This window comes from Cynocephalus volans, chromosome X, assembly GCF_027409185.1.
Source record: "Cynocephalus volans isolate mCynVol1 chromosome X, mCynVol1.pri, whole genome shotgun sequence".
Lineage (NCBI taxonomy): Eukaryota > Metazoa > Chordata > Mammalia > Dermoptera > Cynocephalidae > Cynocephalus > Cynocephalus volans.
The window spans coordinates 10,752,925-10,775,760 of record NC_084478.1 but is presented as its reverse complement, the minus strand read 5'-3'; the positions used below and the strand labels follow the sequence as shown (position 1 = coordinate 10,775,760).

At 43.2% G+C, this 22,836-nt stretch overlaps 1 protein-coding gene across 1 annotated transcript in view; it reads left to right on the top strand.

Annotated features, from left to right (window-relative positions):
• The window catches only part of LOC134367164 (G-protein coupled receptor 143-like), a 248,805-nt gene that overhangs the window by 166,603 nt on the left and 59,366 nt on the right, over nucleotides 1-22,836 (top strand). The window lies entirely within an intron of this gene.

Genomic DNA, 22,836 nt, shown 5'->3' with positions numbered 1-22,836 from the left:
CAATTTACTTTTCAAGATACATAATTACTTAGCAGAGAATATCTTAATAGATGAAAAACAATAGCTGGACTGCCGTACTTGTATGTCAAGGACTGATTAACTGGAAAGTGTATGTTCTTGTGGGTGATTTAAAGTCATTCAGAAAAAACTTATTTTGTGTTTAGTCTACGTTTTTCCATATGATATACCTTGGGGAAAAAAATTCAGCACACCGTGGTTATTTTTCTACCTTTTTTAGAAGATAGAGCCTATTTACTCATTTAGGAGACTTAGAAAATTGGTCTAAAATTGAACATCATAACCTCAATCCACACTCCCAAGTCACTTAAGGAAGGATGTTTTGACAGTGAGGAAAACTATTGGTAAAAGTCAACAATAATCTCAGGAATTACATTTTCCTACAGACCATAAAATGTTTTCACGTAGCAGCAATGCATATTTAATTAATATTTAACATGTATGTTAATATATATTTCACTTTATGACTGACAATTAAAAAAAATTGTTTCACCAAATAGTAAACAACTTTGAAACCAAAAAAAAAAAAAAAAAGTTATTTGGTGTAAAATTTTTCTTTGTATGGTTATATCACCAGCTTGATAAGCAATTAAGTTTATTCCTTTCAGCTTGTTTTCTATTTTTAGGGATTTATTTTGTCTTTTTTATATAGTTTTCTTTTTGAATATGTAAAATATTTACATAATTTCAAAGTCAAATTTACAAAATCAGGTTCATTCAGAAAAAAGTCTAAATAAACGTCTGTTCCCATCCCCATTCTATTCTCTCCCACTGTAGATAACATTTTAATTTTATTTTTCAGTATTTTCTTTTGCACATATGTGCAAAATGGTATGTGTTCACATTTATTCCACCTCTTATAAAATGCTATCATAGTGTGTATATAGCTTAGCACTTTGCTTTTTTCACTGGGTAATACATTCTTAGAGATCAGTCTAAATGTAAACATCTTTCTTATTGTTTTCATGGCTGCAAAGCATTCTATTGTGTGGATGGGCTCTGATTTATTCAATCAGTTATGTATGTATAAACGTGTGTGTGTGTGTGTGTGTGTGTGTGTGTGTGTACATATTATAACTTTGTGCATATATATTTTTGTATTTTTGCCAGTATATCTTTGGGATAGATTCCTAGGACTGCTGTTTCAAAGGGTTAATACATTTGTAATTTTAAAAAACATTGCTAAATCTTCCACTATAGGGGGTGTAGTGGATTGAATTTTGTCCTTCCAAAACTCACTGAAGCTTGAATTGTATCCCCCACATTTTATGTATTAGAAACTTAGCCCCCACTGTGGCTGTTAAGAGTGTGGGAAATCCTATTACGGTAATTGAAAGGTGGAGTCTTGAAGAGGTGATTGGATTGCAGGACTGTGCAGTAGTGGATGGATTAAAAATGGTGGTCAGGGGCCTGGTTCTGAGGGCTTTAAAAGAGGAGGAGAGTCTGTCTTTCTCTCTCTGCTCTCTCTGCTTCCACCATCTTGCAATGTGAGACCGCAGAGTCATTGTTGCCACCACCAGATGCACTTTGGACTTCCTAGCCTCAGAAACTGTAAGCAATAAATTTTGTTTCTTTATAAATCACCCAGTTCCATGTATTCTGTTATAAACAACACAAATGGACTAATACAGGGGGGATCCATTTTGCACTCCCATGAGCCAGCTATGAAAATGTCTGCTTCCTCACAGCCCTGTCAAAGAATACATTGAAAAACACTGAATTTTTCTTCAATATGATTGGTGAGAAAGGCTATCTCTGGGTTATTTCAAAGACATTTTTTTTTTTTACTGAGGCTGAGTACTCTTTCAAATGTTTATTGGCTATTGTTTTTTTCTCAGCATTGTCTGTCAGTTGTTTGTTGCTATGTAACAGATTCCTGCAGCACTAAGTGGCCTCAAGCAATGCACATTTATTACCTCGAAGCTTCTGTGGATCAGGAGTTTGGGCACAGCTTAGCCGGGTCCTCTGCTTCATGGAGTCTCACAAAGCTGCAATTAAAATGCCAGCTGGGCCTGTGGTCTCATCTGAAAACTCAGTGGGGAAGGATCCACTTCACTGCTCGCTTACACTGCTGTTGGTGGGATTCATTTCCTTAGTTCCTCAAACGCTACTGGCCAGAGCCTTCAATTCCTTACCATATGGGCCTATGTCCGTAGAACTTCTCAAAACATGGCAGAGCAAGTAAGTGAGACAGCCAGGGACAGCCAGCAACGGAGAGAGTGCTAAGAAGAAGGAAGTCATGATGTTTGTAAAACTGAACCACAAAAGTCACAGCCCATGGCTTTTGCCACTTCCTATTCATAGAAGCCAGTCACTAGGTCCAGCCAACACTTCGCAGGAAGGGGTCAGGGGATTGACTACGAGTTAGGTGGGGATCTCTGGGGCCATGTCACAAGCTGCCCGCCACAGTATCTAATTATGTTTCTAGCCCCTTCCTCTACTGACTTGTTGGTATTCTTGATTTTTAGAAGCTCTTTATATGTTATGGATATTTGCCCTTTGTGCTCTCAGTCCCAAATATCTTTCTTAATTTGTCATTTGGTTTTGTACTTTGCTTATGGTATTTTTGTTATGCAAATGTATTGGTAATGTTTACCTATCATTAAATTTATTAATCTTCCTTTTATTGCTTTTGGTATTTGAGTCACAGTTTAGGTGTATTTCTCCCACTGACATGTTATAAAGGCCTTTGTTCATTTTTTTCCTGGCTCTTGAATGGGTCCATTCCTACTGTATTCATTTGCAATTTATCCTGATGTAGTGTATTGGGTCAAATTTTATTTTTTCGAAATGATTCTCCTTTTGTACAATTCCACTTAATTTTAAAATCCATATTTTCTCCAATGATTTGAGATGTTATCATTTCCATATTGAATGGAAATGTTATCATTTCCAGATATTGGGCTCATTTCTGGACATCCTATTTGACTCCTTTAGTGCATTTGTATATTCATGTACCAGTCCTACCCTGCTTTAAATTTCAGGGACTGTAATAGTTCATTTTCTTTCACTTATAACAGAATACCTGAAACTGGGTAACTTATAAAGAAAAGAAATTTATTTCTTACAGTTTTGGAGGCTGGGACATCCAAGGCTGATGGGGTATATCTGGTGAGAGCCTTCTTTTTGGTGGGGCCTCTGCAGAGCCCCGAGGTGGCACCAGGCATCACATGGCAAGAGGGCAAGAGCGTGTAAACATGCTCACTTAGTCTCCTTATGAAGCCTCACAGTGCCACTCCTATTATAAACCCCTTATCCATTAACCCATTACTCCATGAATAAATTAACTATTCATAAGGATAGAGCCCTCACAATCCAATCACCTCCCTAAAGCACCATCTTTTAAATATCATAGTCAGATTTCACACCCTCTTTTCACTGTTACACTGGAGATCAAGCTTCAGTCTGAGTTTTGTGGGGACATTCAAACCAGAGTAGAGATTGTATTTGTCAGGGTTCTCCAGGGAAATAGAACCAATAGGATATATAGATAGATGTGGAGTATGCATAAAGCAAATGTACCTCACAGGGCCTGGTTTTCGAAAGCCATGCAGTTTCAAATATTGACCTTGCAAAGGACAGGAATTTTTCTCCAGGCTGTCTAGTCTCTGTTGTAAGATAAAGATTTGTAACACAGCAAGGTTGCTGGCTCAAAGACAGACAGGTTACTGATTGATATTTAAAGATACTGGGAAATTGCTGTAGAAGAAAATCCTTGCTAAGATCAAGCTTTTGTTAGTGGATCGACTTAATTGCATTATAGAATGTCACCTTGATGTCTTACTGAATGTTACTAGCTTCTATTGTTAACCTTGTTTAAATGTACTTGGAAAAAAACCCACCTGTGTTCTCTTCCTGTAACTTCCTAGTCTGGAGAATAAATGTGGGAAGAGAACCCCAACTTGTGGTTAATTTCCCAAATGGAAGGAATGCCTCTATTTTGAGGGTTCTGGGAGATTAACTCCATTTTGGGGCTTCTCACTGCTCAGAAGAGATGGGCCTTGAGTAATCTCCTGCAGTAATCTCCAAGGCAATAGGGGTGACAAATTCATGGGAGGCAGAGCAACAGATAGACATAGATAGAGATAGATATATAGACATCAATACATGACAGGGGATTCATTAGGGGAATTGGCTCATGTAACTACAGAGACTGAGAAGTCCCACAACAAGCTGTCTGCAAGCTGGAGACCCTGAGTTCCCAGTAGCGTGACTCGATTCAAGTCCAAAAGCCTCAGAATCAGGGAAGGCGACGGTATAACTCTCAGTCCAAGGCCAAAGCTCTGATAACCCAGTGGGCCGTTGGTATAAGTTCTGGAGTCCAAAGGCTGAAGAGCCTAGAGTTCTGATGTCCAAGGGCAGGAGAAGGAGGATGTCCCTGCTCCAGGAGAAAGAAAGAATTCACCTTTCCTCTGCCTTCTTGTTCTATCTGGGTCTCCACCTGCTTGGACTGTGCCCACCCACATTGAGGGTAGATCTTCCCCGCTCAATTCACCAACTCACAGGCCAATCTCCTCTGGAAACATCTTGACAGACACATCCAGAAAGAACGCTTTACCAGTTCTCTAGGAATTTCTTAATCTAGTGAACACCTAAAAGCATCACAGAGACTTATTTTAAAATAGTATGTATGTTATTTGGGATCTTATTCCTTCCCCACCCTGAGGACTTACTTGTTTCTACTTATTTTCCATATGAACTTTATAATCAACTTGCCTTACTCCAGACTGGAAAAAACGCAAAACTCTCAGTATTTTCATTAGGATAATGCAAAGTTTATACATTAACTTAGGGATCATTTACATATTTATAATATTGAGTCTTCCTATTCAAGAACATGGGATGTCTTTCCCTTTGTTCAAGTGTACTTTTGCAGTTGAAGGAAAGCTTAAGGTAGTTTTCTTTGCATTGGGTTGTTTCCAGTACAGGGCAATTATCCATAAAGCGACTCGATACATTTGCATTTGGGTTTATGCATGACTAGAGGTTTTCATTTCTCTTGGGTAGATATCTTGGAGTAGGATTGCTGGGGAGTGTGGCAAATCTAATGTATTCTTAGACTTTCAACACATGCAGAGTGTTACTTTTTCCATTGTGCATTCATAGCTGTGGGGAGGAGGGGTTAAATACTTCCTCTCTTCTGGTGATTATCAATGGAATGGTTACAATGGTTTTGTTTTGTTTTGTTTTTTAACTTCTACTAGGAGTATAGGTCTTGTTTATACAAATTTAGGTCACTGCTCCCAGGACCCCACTCATCAGGTGTGCCTTTTGTGGGCTGTGGAAAGCTTTTTTATCCCAAACTTAATGGGTGGCCTAACTAGCTCTGAGGGTAACTTCTAAGCCCCCAATTGTCCTTATCTGATTCCATTGCAAAATCATGCTTAAGGCCAGCCCTGGCGGGACAGGTAACTTCAGCTCATTCTCTTGCCGATTAAGTCCTTCAGTGAACATCAATGTATTTCATGTGAGAAGTGCCACCAAACATTCAACCAAAAGCTATGGGGACATATCATATGCCTTCTACTTGTGCGGCTTGATTGCCCACAGCTTTTCAGGTGTATAAAAGCCTCAATCAAGAATAAATAAATGGCTGAAAAAGTAAGGGATTCGTAGGTTAAACATTAGACATACTTTTATCTCAGATTTCCACACACCGAAGGGTCCTATTGAGTCCACAGAAGGGAGATCAAAAGGCAAACCTGGAATGTTCGTCTTCTCAAAGAATATTTATTTAAGTCTTGGAGAGCATTTTAAAATTGGTTCCCCCTGTGAAATGTCAGTCTATCAGCTACGAATGCATGCTCCACAAACACTGCCTAGGAACCCAGCGGGGTGGGTTTGCTCATATAACGTCAAACAAATCCTTTGCCTCTGGGCTTTGTGTTCTGATTTGTGCGCAAGGAATTCCCCCTTTCTGATGGAGATTTTGTAGAGTTTTTTAAATTCATTTTTTAATTGAAACATAATTGATTATACATATTTCTGGAGTACAGAGTTGACTATCAACTTACTCCATTATTTAAGGAAAAAGCAAAGAGAGTGTGTCCTGAGTACTACCTGGTGGTGCAACACACACCAAAGGGTGCTGGAAAGGCTGGTGGCATTTCTTTCATTCTTTCTCCCCACTAGAGAGCCTTCTACGGTATCTGGGAGCCGGAAGGGTGGTGTATGGCATTTGAGCTGGAGGCGAGAGCTGAAAGGTGCCAGTGAGAGGCGGGCCCAGCTCGGTGTTGGCGACCCCTTCCTCCCCCACAATCTGATACAATATTTGGAGATTGAATCAATATTGTTTGCATGCTTATCATTACAATTCATAATTATTCTTTGTGTCCCTTACCCAATTTATGTCTTACTCCCTCCCCCTCCCCCTTTCCCACCTCTAGCAACCCTAGGTCTGTTCTCTCCGGAAAATTCAATGTATTACTGTGTTCTTTCTTTCTTTTTCTTTCTTTTCTTCCACTTATGAGAGAGGATGTGTGGCATTTCTCTTTCTCTGCCTGGCTTATTTCACTTAACTTAATATTCTCCAAGCTCATCCATATTGCTGCAAATGGCAGAAGTTCATCCTTTTTTATGGCTAGGAGATTTTGTAAAATTTTGATAGCATTCTTTAGTAAATGTGCGTCTCCTGGTGACTGTAATTTGTACAATATCCTCAGCTCTCAAGCATTGGGAACTAGAAGGGAATCACACCCTTTTGCATTTAGTTAGAATTCTTGGCTTCCTTCCCCTTTGAAAGGAGCTGGACGGTGAGTCTGAATCCCACTCAGGCCTTCAGGGCTGGTCTTGGAGAGATTCTCATGTGTTCTCCATGTAACTACAAGAATGGCTTCTAAAATGGTTCCTAGGTAAACCTCACGTTTCCCCAACAAAGTATTTCCCTACAGTAGGTCTAATTAAGGCTAACCTTACATTAAGGAGCTTTGACAAATGGTTCGTGTAATTTAAGTGAATCAAAATCACATGCTACTTGGAAAACAGAAACTTGAAGACAGGTTTATGAGGAACGGCTAATCTGAGCAGCTCTCGCTTGAACTAGCTCCCCGTCTGCCACCTGGTGGTCATAGGGGGAAGTTGACTTCTCTCAGGTTGGGGGAAGTGGTCCCTTGACCCTCTTCTGCCTTCGGTCTCAACAGAGAGCAAGACACCGTGGCTTGCTTTGCTTTGGGAGAGCAGGGTAAAAGGAAGAAAGGAAAAACGAAGTCTCAAGACCTTCTGAACTAAAGATTCTTTTCTCCATTATTTACAAGAAAAAGCAAAGAGGGTATGTCCTGTTTATTTCCTGTCGGCACAACACACACCAAAGAGTGCTGGAAGGGCTGGTGGCATTTCTTTCATTCTTTCTCGCCACTAGAGAGCCTTCTAAGGTATCTGGGAGCTGCGAGGGTGCTGTATGGCATTCGGGCTTATTGGGAAAATATAGGAAAATGGTCAGGGCCCCTCAGTTGTTCAGAATCTTGCTGAGGGTTTGATATAAATAGGCACGTGTTCTCAGTGTTCCTTGGTTATTGTCTAGTGTAATTGTGCTTGTGCACCCAGGTGTCCTGGGTGATGGACTTAAGTATAAAGGATGAGTGGCTCTGATCCAGGCCACCTCCCAGCCCCGGGATGCCCTGGGGCGGGTGCCATGGGGCGGCCACTGCTTCTGTTGGAGGCTGCTGCTGCTAGTGCCCCCGGGACCCTCCGCAAGGCCACCGCCACCGCCAGACCTGTCAGCTACCAGGCCAGTAACCTGCTGCTGCTGAGGAAGCTGAGGACTGAGCTCATGTCATCTGCCAACAGCTCGTGGTATCTGGAATCTTTCCCAATTAGCTAGCATGGACCTGCATGTGGGGGGTCTGGTGACCGAGTCTGTACAATGGGTTTGAAGGGTCTGAGCGCTAGCTCTAATGTTGTAAATGGAGATTTAGTATAACTAACATAATAACTAAAATAATGGAACATTTTGGCTTTAGTTATGATTTGCCTTGCTGTACAGGCCTGGAGGTGACAGTTGAAAGGAGCCAGTGAGGGGCGGGCCCAGCTTGGAGTTGGCGACCCCTTCCTCCCCCACAATCTCATTCTCAGTCCCACACCAGACTCTGAGGAAACATCAGGAGGTGACCGTCACCCTCATACCCAATGAGCTGAGTGCTTTGTGCTTCGTGAACAGCTTCCACCTTCCACATCGTGGGCAACCCGTTGGCAGCCCCGGGGAAGGGACCAGATTGGCCTGTGTGCTGGGAAGTATCATATTCCTGTGGTGGGGAACAGAACACAGGGCAGGTGTCCCCTGTCCTTTACAAGAAGGTATAAAATGTAGAGATTCTAAGTGACTTGTCACCAGTCGGAGGTGGAGCTGAGATGAAAGTCCTGGTCTTCACACGCAGAGGCCTTATCGGTTCTCGGCGACATTACCAGCGTCACCTGTACCCAGGGTGACGGAGACGGAGACCCAAAGTATTACTCAAAGCCCATCTTTCCTGAGCAAATGAGAGGCCCAGAATGGGTTAATTCCAGGAGATGACTTCTTCAAGACAGAAGCATTCCTTGGAAAAAAAATAAATAAATAAACCAAACTAGGTTTTTTCTCGCTTTTTGTTGTCTAGCCAAGAAAGTTACAGAAAAGAACACAGGCGGTTAATCAGTCACAGAGAAAACATAAACAAACTGGCTACATAATTTACATTAAAGCAGGTGCAACTTAAAAACGGTTTAAGCAATTTACCATCAAAGGAATCATAAAACTGAGCTATGTGACATGCAAAAGAACCAATGAGATAATTGTTATTGCAACACTTAGTTCCCTAGGAAGGTGAGATGTGGAACCAACCGCTAATTGGGAGAGTAGCCTTGAAGCATTTAACTCACATACTCTTTCATAAGTAGGTTTAGCTGCACCAAGGGCATCTTGGCCTTAGAGCAAGCACTTTTGCTTTGTTACGATTTTCATATCCACACCAGAGACTTTTCAGTCCTGTGCAAGTTTTCCGTTTTTTTTTTTTTTTTTTTTTTTTTTTTTTTCCCAAGCTTAGCATTTCTATGTGCAATACTAAAAGGTTAGGTTATTCCTCAAACTACAAGGCTTTGGCCTTGCTAAAACTAAGGACTGTGGTCCTACTATGCTCCAGCCTAAACGAAAGGGCTTTGGCCCTTCTAACAGCTAAGGACTGTTGCCCTACTAAGATAAAGATCCTACTAACCTACAGCCTGATCTAAGGACTGTGGTCCTTCTAATCTAAGGGCTGTGGCCCTCTTGGGTTCTTCCTCTGGAAGCGTAGGGCAAACGATATTTTAGCCTAAAAGAGTCCATCTCTCTGCCTTTCCTAGAGTTCTCTTGTTTCCTCTTCTAAGAGGAAGGCTACCCCAACAGAGAAAACCAGGGGAAGCGGCAATGTTGTGTGTGGTTTCTCCATGAAATGTCAAAAGCCCAGCTAGACTCCCACTTTGCCGCAGTCCATTCAGAAATCTATTTCTGCGAAGCACAATCTTCCAACCTTTGATTGTCAACACCGGACTAAGAAGAAAGCATATGGCTTATTTTTAAAATACCAAAAAATTCCTCCCTGCCATAGCACCAAACCAGAGACATCCCAGTGTTTTTCAACAGAAGGACGAACGCACAGATTGGGCCATGCAGAGCACAGAATGCTGTGCGATGGTACCAGTGAGCCGGGTGATGCTACACTCAACAGTACAGATGAAATTCAAAAGCGTTATGTTGAGTGAAAGAAACCAGACACCAAAGATACAATCCACGTACTTCCATTTATATGATGTTCAAAAACATGCAGAAGTAATTGGTGAGAAGAGGAGTCAGGATAGTGGTTAGACCTGGGTGAGGGCAGGAAGTGGTGGCTATGGACTGGCAAGAAGCAGGAGGGAAGTTTTTAGGAGACAGGAATACCCCGTATCTTGATCTGAGAGGAGGTGACAGGGGTGTATGCCCATGTGAAAATTCATCGACCTGTGCACTGCAGATTTGTATATTTTATTCTTTGTAAATTTTACCCTAAGTATAATCTAAAAGAAAAAGGAATAAAATATAAAAATAAAAACACAAACTGCAGGTTTCTCTCTCTTTGTTATCTCCCATCTGCCCTTTTCTCTCCTCTCTGCCCACTTTTATTCCAGTTTACTTTGACTCCGTGCTTAGTGTGTGAGTTTCTGGAATTTTGGCCACAGTACGTATTAAATTAAAACTGTATATATCTACACCGTTAAGCATCATCAGATGACCACAATATTGAAAGTTAAATACAGAGGGGGAAGAATGGGATCTATCATTGCAACCAAAAGGAAACAAAATCACACGAGTGCATTATGAGTTTCAGACCGTCAATATCTAACCCTGGTTCCTTGTTTAAGAAAACCTAAGGAAGGTGCGTGCCAGGTGACCCTGACTTCTCTAGCAATGACCTCCGGCTCCTGTCACAGAACATCTTTCAATCCAGTGTGGGTCTTCCTATGGTTTTCCAACTTATGACTCACAAATTGCAATGACCTTTTGATCCAGGACCTAAAAATAATAATAATAACAACAATAATAAAAATAATTATTCTGTTCTAGAAAGACTTCTCAAATTCAAGGGGATATCAGACGACTCTGCACTTTTTATGTGTCTTTATTGTAACATGCCCACACCAGCCCTGGTGGTCATGGCGACATGAGAATGTTTGCATTTGCTTCCGTGACAACTGGAGAGTTACTGCCATTTGTACTTCTGAGAAGCCCACCTCCTCACTTTTCTTATTTGGTGGGAAAGACCATCACAGTTTATCATTTTGTCCCAGTTAAGGAGATCCTTGAGACTTCCCGGGAGTCACTTTAGATTAATCATCTCACCGTCTCTGAGAAGAAGTTCATGGTCTTCACTGGATCGTCCCACAAAAAGAGGTGAGCCCAGGCCACCTGGATTTTGCTTTAAATGACCATCATCACATTTCCAGCATGATCTTCTAGACTCTGTGCTCTTGGCGTTTTTAACTGAGGCCGCCTGAGTGTCACTAGGAATGTAAATGATAACTCACAGCTCTGGGTAGTGTCATCTCCATCATCACTGCTCACTTTACATGACAGCAGTCATGCGACTGAGTGTGAGTGTGGGAAAGTCTATGGTTGCTTCGTGTCTGAGAAACACAGTGATAGTATCGCCAACCACAGGGTGTCATTCCTCTAAACTTGAATGCATCTTCTCTCTTTATATAGTATCTGCTTTTGTGTGATACTTTCTATTGTGGAAAACATACATAACACAGAACTTACCATCTTACCCATGTTTAGGTGTACACATCAGTGACATTAAGTACATTTAGTGGCTGTGCAACCATCACCTCCATCACCTCCAGAACTTTTTCATCTTCCCCAGCTGAAACTCTGTCCCCAATTCCTGCCTCCTACAGTCCCTGGCAACACCCATTCAACTTACTGGCTCCATAGATCTGACTCCCATGGGTACCTCATATGGGTGCAATCAGACAATATTTGTCCTTTTGTGCCTGGCTCATCTCACTCAGCATAATGTCCTCAAGGTTCATCCTCGTTGTAGCGTGGTCAGAATCTCCTTCCTTGTAAGGCCAAGGAACACTCCATCACATGTATGTATCGACCGCTTTTGGTTAGCCAGTCATACATCGATGGGCATTTGGTTGGTCCCACATTTTGGCTATTGTGAATAGTGCAGTGAGCACGGGGGTGCACACAGCTGCTCGGGGCCGACTGCAGTTCTCTGTGCTGTGCACCAGCAGTGCGGTTGCTGGGTCATGTGCTGCCTCTAGGTTTCAGCCTTTGAGGAATTGCTGGACTGTTCACCACAGCAGCTGCACCATCTCACATTCCCACCAGCAGTGCACAGCAAACTCCGCATCCTCACTAACATTTATATATGTGCATATATATTCATTATAGTGATGATTATTTTAAATAAATGTACTAGTTTTTAAAAGGTCTTCAGTCAAATGGATAGAGGAGACAAGGAGGCAAGTGTGCATTTGCACTTTCTCATATGCTGCTATCATTTGAGGCTCACTTTTATCTTTTTACAGGACACAGAGAAGGCCACAGATGGCTCTTATTACAATTGACATGTGATTTCTCTATTTTGTGATACTCTTTTGATGTGAATAAATGCCATCCACTATGCAGAGGGCCAGAAAGCACTGCGTCTGCCAGCGAGGACTTGGGAGTCTAGCTTTGCCATGTTCATCTGGGCTCAGCTCCCTCGTCTATAAAATGGGGATCACAATTGTACATGTATCAGTGGGCTGTCATGAGAACTGAAGGTACTAGAACTCAGAAAGTGTTTAGAATGGGGCCTGATCTATACAAAGCACAGGGCAAGCATAGAAGCAACATCTTGTGAGAGCCAGGGATTTGTTGGCTGGTGTTCAGAGCCCGAACTCTCCCTAACAGTCCCTCTTTCACTACAGAGGGCTCATTTCTTTCTTTGGGGACATTTTTCCTCACGGTTCAAAATTTCCTACTGCTATGAAGACTATTTACTAATCTTCTGAATGTGTGAATTCTTGTACAAGGCTCAAGGGTAAACATTGTAAATAAGGTATATGAGTCTCTCAAATTTGGTCTTCAGGAAAAACATATCCACACCCACCCCACTGCTTTCCACATGGACAGCACCATAGCGTCCCTGAGCTGGCACATTTTGCTGCAGACCACCACATCCCCATCCTGATACCCTCCGTCAAAGCTCACTGATCCTGTGGTCACTCCCGCAGACTTCCACTGGCAAGGAAGTCCTCCTAGATAGAGAGTTAGTAACCCTGCAGTCAAGCCCAAACCCACTGTGCTAGCGTGACTTCCTGAGAGGTAAAACTGCTGCCTTCATGCAATTAGAAAGGAGACTGGGGGACAGTGGAATACGGTGTTAAAATATCAGGCTTCCCAGCAAGGAGATACAGTTTGGAAGCCCCTGAAGTCTTCCGCATGGGCAGCTGCCTACATTCTCCACACACCTGGTGACTGAGCAGATCTCACTCCACTCCTTTCTGCAGAGCAACATGGGGAAGCTCCAGGGTTGTAATCTCCTGATTGTCCTTGCCACTTATTGCCAACAATTCCAAAAGACTGGAGATCCAAATAAGTTGGTTCACGATGTAAATTTTGCTTCATAGAAGATATTTGCTTTATGTAAAATACATCCAGATATTCTAAAGTTGCAGGCTGGCCGGCAGGCTCAGTTGGTTAGAGCCTGGTGTTGATAAAGGTCAAGGGTTCAGATGCCTGTGACCAGCCACAAAAAAAAAAAAAAGCTGCACCCCAAAGAAGCCAATATCTAAAAGTGAAATTGTGAGCAAGTGATGGGTAAGAAATGTAAACAGGCGTGGTTTGTTGTGCTTAACATGTAGATCGCCAAGGTCATGTTCATTCCATTTTTAATTATAAAACTATGTATGCCTTTCCTTAAAAACATACAAATTATAGAGAAATATGCAAATAAGAATGAAAGTTGTCACACTACCCAAATGATCTCCCTAGAATTACACATTTTGTATGCATCTTCTAAATTTCTAAAAAAAAGCACATCCATATCTATTTGTATAGATCAAAAAAATCAGATGTGTTTTCTTTTGTCACAAATGGTCATACCTTATGTGTTATTGTTTTTCTTTGTTGATATAATACAAAGGTTTCTTCAGACAGTTCATATAGATTAACACATTCTTGGCGATAGCCGTGTAATATTCCACTGTAATCTTGCATGTCCCATCGTTTATTTAGGCTTTCCTCTACTCATGGACATTTGTTATTTCCAATTTTTCCCTATTGCAAATGGTGCTGCAACTAATATCTGCTTACATTTGTTTTTGCAAACGTATACATATCTTAGTACTAAGTCCTGGAATTGGAACTGCTGAATAAGAAATATGAACATTTCAAATTTTGAAAGATGTTGTAATATTGTACTCCAAAAACTGTCTTACAAATTGATACTGCCACCATGGTCATGGATTGTTTTATTGTTATCTAAAATATTTAGAACACCATTTGAAGGCCAATACGTGTTAGAATACTTAAATACACTTTCAGACAAGAAGGATGACACAAATATTTAGCGCTCTAAACCGTGGCTGATGCAATCTATTTTTTTTTCCCTCCTGGGTGTTCCTGGCTTGACTTCATGATGACTCTACCTCCTCTTCAGTCTCTGAGATGAAGCAGCTGCACTACAAACTGATTGGCCTCCTTTTCAGCTTTGCGTCATGGGTTTTCGGTATAATCCTTGCAAAAAGCAGATCCTGGCGCATATGGGAATTCAACAACAAGGTTGTTCCCGTTGTGTTCATTGGACTTTGGGATGCTTTTTATATTCAAATACTTAACATCTCTGGTTCAGTAACTGATGTGCATGTGCACAGCACTCTCAGCTCGAACTGGATCATTTCAAGTGAAATTGAGTATGGGCGGACCCTGATATTGTTGGCTATTATGATAAAGGCAACAGTCCTGCTGTTCAGCTCCACAGCCTTTTGGTTCAGCCGCACCCAGGACCCGAACCAATATTTTATCCAGTCCTGTTACAACATCTCCGCCTTCTTTCTTTTCGTTAGCTCTGTTTTTACGGTTAGTTCAGTGACCTGGAATTTTGCCATGGACTTTTGCGGCCAAACCACCCTTGACTTTCCACGTGACTTTCCGGTAGGGAAAGAAATGCTGAAAAAGAAACGCTGCACCTATGTGTTTCCACTAGGAATCATAACTGCCACCCTCTCAGTCATAAGTGCCAGCTTGTTTGTGTGAGGCATGTTTAACAAAATGTCTGAATCAAGAGAGACACATGGTTATGTCCAAATGTTCAAAATCAGAGATCTGAATGGAGGTCTTTTACATTTTGGAAAGGCTGCCAATAGCTTTTTTGAAGAAATTTGGTACCTACACATAATATTATTTTCATCATCGACTCATTTGAAATAAAACATATTCATTTGGTGTCTCAGGGCGTGTCTAAAGCTTATTCTCGTATTCTCCTCTTCTGCTCCAATCTGCAAATCTATTCCTTTCTCTGAAGCTTTTTACTTGCTGAAATCTGGAGGCGAATATCTTCTATACACACACTGTCAAAATTCAGAGGCAGGGAAAGTACTGGTATAATTCAGGTCCGCATCAAGAAACACAACCAACTCCAAGATGAATGAAAGTTTAGAATAAGCTCACATGTACACAATGGAGAATATTATAGTCATGTTTAGGGCTTAGAGATCTTTAAGACCTTATATTTGGTTAGGTTGGAGTGTGGTTTCTTAAACTCAGTGCTATGAACGTCTTGGGCTGAGTTCTTCTGGGGGTAGGGAGGCTGTACGGGGCACTGGAGGATGTTTACAGCATCAGTAGCCTCTACCCACTGGATGACAGTAGCATCCCCTCTCCTCTCAGTGGTGACAACCAGAAATGTTCAGACATTTCCACGTGGCCTTTTCCGAAATTGCCCCCCATTGAGACCCACTGGGCTAAATGTAGTCAATGACCCAGACTAATGGATGTTATGGTATGTTGAGAGGATTGTGAGAAAAACTTATCAACTAAAACTGAACAAGCTCAATACAGCACAGCATTTATGTGCCTGGGTCAGTGGCCGCCTTTAACTCGGTGGCCAACTGGAGGTGATTTTGCTCCCTCTCAGAGGGGACATGTGGCAATGTCAATGTCGATGAAAAATGGAATCTCCAAAGTGCTGAAAGAAAGTAATAATAGACCAGTAATTTCTATAACTACTAACCGATCACTCAAGAATAAGGACAAAATGAAGGCAGTTTCACATCAAGAACATACAGAAAAGAGACACTTGGAAAAGATAATAATTGAATCCGGAATGAGGTTGGATCCAGAAGCAACGATGAGCAAAGAAACTGATAGGCAGGTGCGTAAATCTAAACCAGCACTGATTATAATTTGTAAGTGTCTGTGTTCCGCGTTCACATATAACGTGTAAAGTAGGAGAGGGATAATCAGGGCCAAAGCTTTTTAATGCCCTTGCTTGTTGTGGGTCATTCATCATCTTTAGATTTTAAGTGAATAAATATGTTAAAAATTGAATGGTAACCACTAAACAGACACAAAGAGAATGAAAAGAAATTGAAGGTGGAAGGACGAAAAGGAAGAAGCAAAACGATAATTTCTCAAAGGCAACACGATTGTCTCTGTAGAAAACTCACGAGAAGACTGCAGAGTCATGATCCCCTTTCTAAGAATCTTCTAGAAAAGGCAGCACAACACAGACAGAAACAGAGCAGTGATGGCCTGGTGCTGGGAGTGGAGGGAGCAGTGAGCTCAAGGGGGCACTAGGAGACATTTGGGGGGACAGGCACGTTCTACAGCTGGAATGTGGTGGCGGTCCCATGATAATGCAGTTTTCTAAAACTCTTCAAACCGTTACGTCAAAGAGACACCTGCACTCCCATGTTCACTGCAGCATTGTTCACAATAGTCAAGATATGGAAACAACAGAAGCGTCCATCAGCAGAGGAATGGACCAGGAAAACGTGGTGTACACGCACGATGGGCTACTAGTCAGCCTGAAAGACAAAAGCGAATCCTGTCATTTGCAACAACGCGGATAAACGTGAAGACATTATGTGAAGTGAAATAAGCCAGGTACAGAAAGACAAATTCTGCACGATCTCACTCATCTGTGGAATCTAACAAAGTGGAACTCATGGAAGTGGAGAGTAGAATGGTGGTCACCAGAGGCTGGGGAGTCGGGGTGGGGATGTTGGTCAAAGAGCACAAGATTTCGGTTAGGACAAATCAGTTCAAGACATCTGCCTACTGTACAACGTGGTGACTATACTTAATAAAAACGGGTTGTATTCTTAAATATCACTGACATGGGGCTGGCCAGTTAGCTCAGCTGCTTAGAGCAGGGTGTTACAACACCAAGGTCAAGGGCTGGATGCCCGTGCCCACCAGCCACAAAAAAAGAAAAAGGAAAATCACTGAGAGTAGATTTTGGGTTCTCACCACACAGAAAAAGTGATAAATATGTGAGGTGAGGCATATGTTACTTACCTCCTTTTAGCCATCCCACAAGTTATACATATTTCAAAACAACATGTTATGTAATATAAACATATAAAATTTTTGTCAGTTAAAATAAATAACGAAAGAAAGACTCGGAATTGAACACACACACACACAGCCCTTGAATTCCACCTCGCAGATATATCCACTCTTAATTTGGGGGCACAAAATTCTTCTCCACTCTTTTTAAGATATACACACATGCACGTTTTTACAGAAATGAGATCACAGCATGGAAGCAATTATGCACTTAATCCTATATCACACACACACACACCCTGCACATTTTCCTGTTAGTTCATGTACTTTCATTTCATGCGTATTAACAGCTGAGTGGAACTCCCGTGCGCTTGGTTCCCAGTGGACTTGGGATCAAACTGGCCGTGTTCAAATGCTGGCTCTGCCACAGTGGAAACAGAAACAGTAAATGTAAAAACGTTTGGCTTCAGCCTTGGCTTAGCGCAGGTCTTTCAACCTTGGTACTATGGACATTTGGGGCCAGAGAATTCTCATGGGGGCTGTCTTGTGCCTGATGGGATGTTTAGCAGCTTCCCTGATCCCCACGAACTAGATGCTAGTAGCACCCCCCAAGTTGTGATAACCAAAATGTCCTCCAGACATTGTTCAATGTCCCCTGGGGTTGGGGTGGGGACAAAGTCACCCCTGGTTGAGAACCAATGCCTTAGAGTCAAAGGGGCTGCAAGTCACAGAGCTATTTGAGAAAGCCTCGGAGAGAAGCAATATTATGCTGAGTGTTTGAAGTCAGGGCGGGAATCTGAAGAACTGTCACATGTCAGGGACAGAAGGACCGAATAATGACATCCCTGGGAATGGAGTTATTTAGATATACAATGTACGTGGCTCTCTCTGTTCTGATACAGAAATGCTTCCCAAGTTGGGCCCAGGTTTCTCCCAAACTGTGCAAGACGGAGGTCTTGCTGGGGTCGTCATTCCATGCTAAATTCAGAGGTCCTGGGATGTAAACTTCTAGTTTGGAAGCCACAGACAACATTCATGGCTCATTTGTATAATATGCGGTAGAAAATGGAAATCCCATGTTAGGGACGAGGGAAGTGTTTGGGAAGGAATAGGTCACGCAAAGGGCATAAAGAAATATCACGATTTGTAAGAATGAATACGCTAATAATAAATATTAAAAAAAGAAATCCCACGTTAATGTTGTAAATGAAGCGTAGCAAGCAGACCCACGGTTATATAACCTGCAAAACCCTCTGACAAGCAGCGGTGGCCCGCACCCCAGCGCCAACCGCGGCAGGGGTCTGTGGTGTTTCCTGCTGGCACGTGCGTGAAGTGAAAGGGCACCAGACCCCGACATAGGGCGGAGCTTGGGATCTTCAACAGCCACTAACGTGTCATCTTGGCTGCTTAACTCTGTCCCTGGCTTTCTCCATTTGCAGAACTGGAGTAGTAATTGTTTTGTCTGCATAAGATTGTTGAGAGACTAAATGAAATCACACGTAAAGTTCTTCAACACTTCATGGCACATGCGAAGCTCCCGACGCATTTTTGTTGGTGCTACTGCCACCCTCACCACTGCTGCCACCTGGACTGTTACCATCATTTACATACCCAATCTTCTATCCATAGATATTTAGTGCATTTTACTTCTCCTTCATGAACAATGCTGGCCGAGCATCCTTTTATTTCACCTGCAAAATATTAGGATATGATAGTAGATACACAATGTATGAAGTCCTAGAACCATAGCAATCCTCAGGATCCTACATGAATTTTCTAGGAACAATCTAGCTAATGAGGTTTTACTTTTCCTTTAGTATACCTGCTGCTTAGCGGGACTGGCTTTGCAGGCAGAGGGAGCTGCAAGGCATTCTGGGGTGCGGTGGCTGTACCGCTGGGGAGAAGGGAGGAGACCAGCCCCGGCAGAATGAGGGCTGGGGGTGGGGTGCAGTCCCCAAGGCCAGCTTCGGTGGAGTCGGGAGAATTCTGTGAGGTCAATCTGTTCACCCAACAACGCAGGCCTGCGGCTGGGCCAGAAAAGGAGCCCCCCGGGAAGAAGCCTGTCACCGCACAGGGAGGCGTGGCAGGGCCGTGAAATGGCCGTGCACGGCTGCAAGGCTGCCTCGGGCCCTACTGGCAGTGGCAGAAGCTGCCCTGTGAGTCCCCGTAATAGGAATCGCTTCCCCTTTCAGAGCAGCAGCCCTTGCTCCTGCTTGAGAATCATGACCCGTCAGATCCTCGACAGGAATTGCTGTGAATGTCACCCTCAGACCAAAATATGGCTGGAGTGTCTTAGATGGAAAAGTTACTGCCCAGCCAATTTTGAGACGCTCCTGAGTAAGAGAATCGTGTCTCCCAGAATCTCTGGGGCATGCGAGGGACGTTGAGACTCTTAATTACAAATAAGCCAAACCAACTTGATTTAGGGTGTCAGTGGTTCTCAACTGCAATGATTTTTGTCCGCCCAGGGGACATCTGGCAATGTCTGCAGACATTTTTTTTTGCTACCGCTTAGGGGGTGGGGTTGCTACAGGTGTCTAGTGCACGGGGGCCAGGGATGTTACTAAACTTCTGAAAGGACAGGCAAGGGACAGCTCCCACCACTAAGAATTATCCAGCCCAAAATGCCAACAGTGCCTGTTTGCAAAACCCTGGCCTAAGCCAGAGAACTAAACAAACAAAATAGCACCTATTACAGGAGTCCTGGGGTACTTCACAGAACATAAGGAGAAGTCGAATCAGTCTCTGTAGCGGATTCAATTATGTCCCCCCAAAACTCCCTGCAGCTTGAATTGTGCCCCCTAAGTTTTATGTGTTAGAAACTTAGCCCCCACTGTAACTGGTAAGAGGGTGGGAAATCCTGTTACGGTTATTAGAAGGTGGAGCCTTGAAGAGGTGACTGGATTGGAGGACCGTGCAGTGGTGGATGGATTAAAAGTGGTGGTCAGGGGTGTGTTTCTGAGGGCTTTAAAAGAAGAGAGAGGAAAGTTTGTCTTTCTCTCTCTGTGCTCTCTCTGCTTCCACCATCTTGCAATGTGAGACCCCTGGGTCACTTTCGCCACCACCAGACGGACTTTGGAATTCCCAGCCTCAGAAACTGTAAGCAATAAATTTCATTTTCTTTAGAAATCACCCAGTTGGGCTGGCCCGTGGCTCAACTGGGAGAGCATGGGTTAAGTCAAGGGTTAAGATCCCCTTACTGGTCATCTTTAAAATAAATAAATAAATAAAATAAATCACCTAGTTCAGTGTACTTTGTTATAAGCAACAAAAACAGACTAATAAAAAAATTTTTAAAAAACCAACAGACTAATACAATCTCCAAAAAAGAATATTTTTTTATATTTCCATTGCTTATCCATGATCCTGGGCAATAGAAGAAGTTCACGGACATTGACCAAGTTCTCCTGTACTGTATATATGACTTACCTCCCCAATTCCCAGTCTCTCAGGAAAGAATTAGATTCATCCAGCTCTGGTCAGAGCCTACTCCTATGAACGTCAGCTGTGGCCAGAAAAGCAGGGTCGTGTGGAACAAAGGTAGCACACAGAAGACACTCCATAAACATCTCCTAGGTGAATGAATGAACATGGCTGCCGGCGGCCACTCCTGTGAGTTTTGACGGTGTTCATAGAGAGGGGGCAGAAACCCACAAAGAATCCCTGACATGCGGCCTGCAGGGTTATCTGGTGTTAACTCAGGCTCATCCTGTCTGCTTGATCACTCTCCCCTGCCCTCCGAGCATTCCCGTGAACCCCCTGCACCAGTCATACAGGCAGCCAGGAACACAGGCTGTTTGTGCTAGTCCATTTCCGTTGTTCATAACAGAATATCTGAAACTAGGTAATTTATAGAGAAATGAAATTCATTTCTTAAAGTATTGGAGGCCAAGAAGTCCACGGTCCAGGGAGCACATCTGCTGAGGGTTGCCTTCTGTGTGCGAACTCTCTACAGGGTCCCGTGGTGACCAGGGTGTCACATGGCAAGAATGGGCTGAGCAAGAGAGAGCTGACCTGCTCACTCGCTTTCCTTGTAGAGCCATCAGAACCACATCCATTATTCAATTAACAGCTCAATTCATTCACAAGGGTACAGCCCTCACAATCTAATCATGTCTTAAAGGCCCCACCTTTCAAATATCAAAATTGGATTTCCTATACTCAGCACTGTTACAATGGGGGTCAAGTTTCCAATACATGAAATTTTGGGGAACACATATAACCCGTAGCACTCTTGTCTCCTGCAATTTCAGCAACCCCCTGATCTCCTGAAAGCCAGGAGCCATGTTCTTTGACCTTCATTCCCCCAGCCAGCCCATTCTTCCAGCACCTAATTCCCTGTATTAAATCCTCCCTGTTTGAGACCCCCAGAGTTTTCCTGATTAAACCTGACTGACGTGGCAGAGATGGTTTCCGACACTCCTGATTACACACTTGATGATCTCGTGTGTGATGACCTTTTGGAGACTACCTCAGACCCCAGAGGCCTATCTGCTTCCTGCCAGGCCTACAGTCTCTGCAAAGCGGGGCTTCTCAAACTTCAGTGTGCATCCGCATCCCCTGGAGGGCTTGGTACAACACGGTGTCCTGGACTCCAGTCCAGCATTTCTGATTCAGCAACTGTGAGCTTGGAATGCCAATTTGGAACAAGTCCCCGGGGACCAACTGCTGGAAATCATTCCTAACTAGAGTCTTCCTACTTCTACCTAAAGGACAATCACTTTAAACACCTGAAGGAATTATCAGTACTTTAAAAAAACAAAACACTAACTCTTCAGTGATTACAGATAAAGTTTGCATCAAGACTGCTACAACTAAGGCAGCAGTGCTGTGCCGTCCTATTTCCTAACGTGCTACCAGCGCCGATGGTTTTCAACATCGCCTTTGCACCTCCCGTGTTAATGATGGCATGGGAACCTTTGCAGGCACAGGATAAATGGACTTTTCAAAGTCAAGTGTGATACTTGATTTTGAAGTAGGAAAATTCAGCATAAATTCACCCCATACAGGCAACTTTTTAGTTGATATTTAATGCAGAGCAGCAAGAGGATAGAATCAGGCCAATCCGTGGTGGGAGAAACAAGAAGGCGGAGACGAGGCGAGAAAGAAATTCAGTTTCTAGAAAATGAGCAGAACAAGCCCTGCACTGGAAACACTGTACCGAAGCTTGAGATCAATGGTCCATGCTCAAACAAAGTCTACTTTACCACAAGGCACTTTTCTCAAAAAGCCTGGTTTTGGAAGCAAAGAGGTTGGTTTCTCAGCCAATCTTTTGGCATAAAGCTGCGACATGATCAAAAGAAGACGTCCAGTCTAAAGGAAAAATCCACCAATCCAACCGCTAAACACGGCATTGCCGTATTCCCACTGGGACACATGAGTAGGGAGGTCAGAGCCCTAGGACCTCTGCACAGTGGCATGGGCATGTAGGACACGGGCACTAAAGTGGCGAGACCGGCCAGGAAAAGCAGAGCTCCCCAGCGATGGTTGTGCTTCTCCCCAAGAACTTCCTCGGTGGCCCCAGTACCCCAGCCACATCAGTCCCAGGAGGGTCGCCACAAGCCCCAGAGAACCAGCAGCCCCAGCGACACACAGGAGGATGCGAGCCACGCAGAGTCAGCAGCCAGGTTCCATGGGCTGCTGTGGCCCTGGGACACACTGTCACCTGTGTCTTGAGTCACACGCGTTTCCCAAAGGCCCAGCATGTACCTCTCACTCTCCAGGAAACCCAAGGAGGAAGTCAGCCTCTGAGGAAAGCACAGAGTCACCAGGGAACAGACGTGGCCAGCCACGGAGACCGAGAGCCCCACGTTTTGAACCAG